Below are 6,187 nucleotides of genomic sequence, written 5' to 3'. Positions count from 1 at the left end.
GACACGACACCCCGACCCCCGACACCTCCCGAAAAGGTGTTCTTTGGCCTTCCAGAAGCCGACGGGGTCATATATTTGTGAATTATTAGTTAGGTCATATATCTTTCGATTTTGTTATGAAAAACATCATATATAATTGTGTTGATCAGGTAGTTTTAAATGTGCAGTTGTTTCATCGCTGCGAGGTTTGGTGTTCGACGACCTCGCCGTGCGTTTGACGAGCTCTGCCCCTTCGTTCGTGGGTGAGCACAAATGACATGTCCTCCTCCCCCATTAATTATTTGATCTATTCCGATGAAACTTGATAGCTAGATATATATGTGTCTTGAATCATCAGTATGCGTAACCAATATGTGTCTCCCGTTCGAAAGCGTCATAGTTATAAATATGCATGCATTTGCATATTTATAACCTTGATTCTTTCGAATTGTCCAACGCTATCCATGGACAGCCCGAGTATGTTTACATTGGGTTCGTTTTCCCATATGCTTTGCTCCGGATCCGACGCATAAATTTCGTCAGTGCCTCCCCTGTTGTTCTCCGGGTACACATCCTCTCTGTTTATTGCAGAGACGTGTATCAGGAGAACAGCGGGGAGGTGCTGCCGAAATTTTGCGTAGGATCCGGGGCATAGCATGGGAAAATGAACCCAATATAAACATAATCGGGTGGGATTAGGACCTATCATTACCTATTAGAGTGTAGGTTGCATGGACGTAATAAAATTGACAAAGTAGATCAACTGATGAATACATACATGGTGAATTATATATATATATATTTGTTGTGTGTCTAGTAGCTCTGAAAGTCAAGATGAGTGATCGTGCGTGGATGTACACCGGTCACACTGGTCAGAACAAATGGAGCACTGAATGGTTCACAAAAACCAAGGGGTTTGTGCGAGCCGCATTTGCAAATGGCCAGAGGAAAACCTGGTGCCCCTGTTTACGGTGCGGCAATTGGGAAAAGAGGACAGAGGCTGAAATGGGCAAACACCTGCAGAAGAGTGGTTTTACGCCCGATTATACGGTGTGGACATTTCATGGTGAGTCTGCCCAACGTGACCGAGCTGAGGTGGATCGTCGTCGCACCGACGAGCATGGTACCGGGATGGAAAACATGGTGCAAGACTTTGATGATGCTCGGGATTCGGACGAGGAGATGGAGGAATCTGCAAAGGCCTTCAATGAAATGTTGGAGTCTTCAAAACGTCCGCTCCATGAGCACACTGAGCTTTGTCAGTTGGATGCCATCTCACAAGTAATGGCTCTGAAGGCTCAGTTCAACTTGGGCAGAGAATGCTATGATGCAATGATGACACTATTTTTTAATGTTGTACTTGATGATGATACACTTAAGTGATACACATATTATTATTCATGTCGGTCTTTTTTTTATGCTGTACTAATTTCGTTTACTGTTTGTCATGGCAGGTGTTGAAAGATGGTGGGCGCTGGTCGGGAGCGCGCCAAGGCCCCTTCTTCGTCGGCGCGTGGTCTGAGGTCTTCGATTCCAGACGTACCTCTCTGCCGAGCGTTGCTGGACAGTATGTCCACACCGCCGGGCCCTTCTTCGTCGACCGCGGTGCCCAGCAGGGGACGAGGTAGGAAGAGAGGAGGTGGGGCACGTGGTCGCGGGAGAGGAGGTAGGGTGACTGCTACGGCGCCTTCCTCGCCGCCACCCCCAGCTGTTTCACCCGAGCACGTGACTGCTAGGGTGGACTCGTCCGAGGAGGAGGCTACACGGACTCCGGTCCACGAGCCTCCGGTCCACGGGTCTTGGGCCCACGAGAGTTCGGCCCACGAGACCCCGGAGGAGCACACGTCCGGATGGGGTACCTGGCCGGATCAGCCCGAGGAGCCGAGTGGCCATGCTGATGATGGCGGGGAGCCGACTGATCTTGAGGAGGAGGGTGGCACCGTCTACCAGCGTGGTGCTACACGGCTCCCGTCCGTGCCGGCGACCCGCGAGCAGAGGTGGTTGATCTTCCCTGATGGGGAGAGGTACGTAAGTGCATTTAATATTTTTGTACCTTCTGCATTCACGTTTCTTCAAATAACTAATGCGTTGGCCTTGTCATGCTGCAGGGGTTGGGACCACCATCATAGTGTCCGCCGGCCCAACTCTGTCCTTGGAGTTCTTTGCCGGCAAAACTTCCCGGGGTTTGTCACGTTGCCTGGTGAGGGTCGGCTTCCAGAGCTTGGGTTGAGCTGGGAGCACTACGTGGCTGCCCCGGCCCCGCTGGATGTCATTATCGACGGTGTCGTGTGCGACACGAGGGCAGACATGGTGATCAGGACGTTCTGGGTAATTTCTCCTTTACACATTTCAAAATCTTCAACTAGCTAGTTATTAATTGTACTAATCAATATTGTCTCATTTGATTGCAGACATTCTACAGGTGTGAGGAGGGATACGAGGAGGACATCGCAAATGTTATCCAGAACGTCTGCAAGCGCCTACTCCAGAACTTACGGCACGAGGCTCGGGTGCAGGCTGTTCGAGACTACTACGCCTTGCGTGGTATCAAGAAGACCAAGCCGGCGTGCCGCGATAAGTTCCTGAGTAAGGAGCAGTACATTGTGTGCGCTTCCATCAATGATTACAAATGGTCATGTGAGTGGTGTTGCAGGCTGCTATACAGACTGAGAGAGATAGAACGGAGAAACTTCTGGCGGAGGCGGCGGAGAGGCAGCGGGAGATGGAGGAGAGGACGAGAAAGATGATGGAGGAGGAGAGGGCACGGAATGACATGCAGGCAAGGGCCATGTACGAGCTCCTTGTGGTAAGTTTCTTCTGCAGATTACTTGCTAGTCTTAACATTTGAGTCTCATTACTAACTAGTATGACTCTGTTCTGAAAACCAAATGTGCAGTCTGTGTGCGAGAAGTCCGGTCAGCCTGCTCCGCCGATGCCAGTGATTGCTCCTGGGAGCACGGTGAGTTTAGTTTGAATGGACATTACTTGGTAGTCTTAACATTTGAGTGTCGTAATGCTAACGAGACATTGGAAATGATCTTTGGTGCAGCTTAACTCCAGAAACGCATCGCACGATCCTTCTCCAGGTAGCGGCACTAGCCACCCCGCTCCTACACCTCCCTGATCACGGTAAGTTTCTCTAGTGTTTTGCTTAACAAATGCATAAAGACCTAGACTTAGCTTTATTTCCTCCAATATGCTTACCATAATGACCTAGAGTTAGCTTATTTTCCTCCAAAATTACCCATTTTACCTAGGTTAGCTTATAAATGATGCAGTTCATCCAAGTTAGCTCAAAAATGACCCATTTTACCTACATTAGCTCCTAAATGATCCATTTTACCTACGTTAGCTTTAAAATGGCCCATTTCACCTAGGTTAACTCCAAAATGACCCATCTTACCTAGGTTATCTCATAAACGATCCATTTCAACTAATTTAGCTCATAAACGATCCATTTGACCTAAGTGAGCTAAAAACGATCCATTTCACCTAAATTAGCTCTTAAATGATCCATTTCACCTAAGTTAGCTCAAAAAGATCCATTTCAACTAAATTAGCTCATAAATGATCCATTTCACCTAAGTTAGCTCAAAAACGATCCATTTCAACTAAATTAGCTCAAAAATGATCCATTTCAACAAAGTTAGCTAAAAAACGATCCATTTCAACTAAGTTAGCTCAAAAACGATCCATTTGACCTAAGTGAGCTAAAAAAGATCCATTTCACCTTAGTTACCTCAAAAACGATCCATTTCACCTAAGTGAGCTAAAAACGATCCATTTCTAACTTTCTTATTTTGCCATTTTGCAGATGTCATTATGTGCTGGATGGAGTGCTTGTTCTACTCTTCTTGTTCTTGTCTTCTCATTCTTGTCTTCTCATTCTTGTCTTCTCATTCTAGTCACCTTAGCTATGGAGTGCTTGTTTATGTATGGATGGAACTTGTTTATGTATGAAATGATGGATGGAACTTGTTTATGTATGAAATGATGGATGGAACTTGCTTATGTAATATGTACGGATGGAACTTGCTTATGGACTTGCTTATGAATGCCTGTGAAATACATGAACTTGCTTATGGACTTGCTTATGAATGCCTGTGAAATATATCTATATGTCATATATATTTTCTGTGCAAATTGTGGGATTTAATAAAAAACAGCAAAAAAACCCAATATGCAGGCTCTTTGCCGTCTGCCACAGACGGCAACGGCCTCTTTGCCGTCTGCCGCGGACGGCAAAGAAGCCATGTGGCAGCCAACTGTGCTTCCTGGGAGCTGACCCATTTGGTCAGTTTGCCTACAGTGGCAGACGGCAAAGAACCTGCACTTTGCCATCAGTGGCAGACGGCAAAGAACCTGCACTTTGCCATCAGTGGCAGACGGCAAAGAACCTGCCATCTAGTGACGTGTAGATGACATCATACGGCGGACGGCAAAGACCAGAGAAATTTTGCCGTCAGCGGCGGACGGCAAAGGTCTGCCGTTAGCCACTTAACGGACTGACAGCGCAATTATTGCCGTCTGCCCTCTTTGCCGTCCGCCGCAGACGGCAAAGAGCCTTTGCCGTCCGCCGCCAGGAAGCAGACGGCAAAGCAGCTGTTTACTGTAGCCTTCTTTGCCGGAGCCTTTTGCTGTCCGCGGCTGACGGCAAAGGTCTTTGCCGTCCGCCTTTCGAGCCTTTGCCGTCCGCCGTGGCAGACGGCAAAGTAGCTGTTTCCTGTAGTGTCCTCTCAAACCCTAGTTCATCTCTTGTATCCAATTCTTGTCTCTAAGTCTGGGATTGGTACCTGTAGGTTGCTAGTAGTGTTGATTACTCCTTGTAGTTGATGCTAGTTGGTTTATTTGGTGGAAGATCATATGTTTAGATCCTATATGCATATTAATATCCCTCTGATTATGAACATGAATATGCTTTGTGAGTAGTTACGTTTGTTCCTGAGGACATGGGAGAGGTCTTGCTATTAGTAGTCATGTGAATTTGGTATTCGTTCGATATTTTGATGAGATGTATGTTGTCTATCCTCTAGTGGTGTTATGTGAATGTCGACTACATAACACTTCACCATTATTTGGGCCTAGAGGAAGGCATTGGGAAGTAATAAGTAGATAATGGGTTGCTAGAGTGACAGAAGCTTAAACCCTAGTTTATGCGTTGCTTCGTAAGGGGCTGATTTGGATCCATATGTTTCATGCTATGGTTAGATTTACCTTAATACTTTTGTTGTAGTTGCGGATGCGTGCAATAGAGGTTAATCATAAGTAGGATGCTTGTCCAAGTAAGGGCAGCACCCAAGCACCGGTCCACCCACATATCAAATTATCAAAGTACCGAACGCGAATCATATGAACGTGATGAAAACTAGCTTGACGATAATTCCCATGTGTCCTCGGGAGCGCTTTTCTCTATATAAGAGTTTGTCCAGGCTTGTCCTTTGCTACAAAAAGGATTGGGCCACCTTGCTGCACTTTATTTACTTTTGTTACTTGTTGCTCGTTACAAATTATCCTATCACAAAACTATCTGTTACCTATAATTTCAGTGCTTGCAGAGAATACCTTGCTGAAAACCGCTTATAATTTCCTTCTGCTCCTCGTTGGGTTCGACACTCTTACTTATCGAAAGGACTACGATAGATCCCCTATACTTGTGGGTCATCAAGACTCTTTTCTGGCGCCGTTGCCGGGGAGTGAAGCGCCTTTGGTAGGTGGAATTTGGTAAGGAAAAATTTATAGTGTGCTGAAATTTACTGTCACTTGTTATATGGAAAGTAATCCTCTGAGGGTCTTGTTCGGGGTATCTTCACCCCGACCAGTAGAGCCAAGAGTTGCTCCTCAACCTACTGAACCTACTGAAAATGAAAATGTCTGCTTTGAAATTCCTTCGGGTATGTTAGAAAAACTGCTAGCTAATCCTTTTGCAGGAGATGGAACAATGCATCCCGATGAGCACCTAATCTATGTGGATGAAGTTTGTGGATTATTTAAGCTTGCAGGTATACCCGATGATGTTATTAAGAAGAAGGTCTTCCCTTTATCTTTGAAGGGAGATGCATTGACATGGTATAGGCTATGTGATGATACGGGGTCATGGAACTACAAACGATTGAAATTGGAATTTCATCAGAAGTTTTATCCTATGCATCTTGTTCATCGTGATCGCAATTATATATATAATTTTTGGCCTCGCGAAGGAGAAAGCATC

This window comes from Triticum aestivum, chromosome 7D (genome assembly GCF_018294505.1).
Source record: "Triticum aestivum cultivar Chinese Spring chromosome 7D, IWGSC CS RefSeq v2.1, whole genome shotgun sequence".
Taxonomy (NCBI): Eukaryota; Viridiplantae; Streptophyta; class Magnoliopsida; order Poales; family Poaceae; genus Triticum; species Triticum aestivum.
This window is presented reverse-complemented; position numbering follows the sequence as displayed.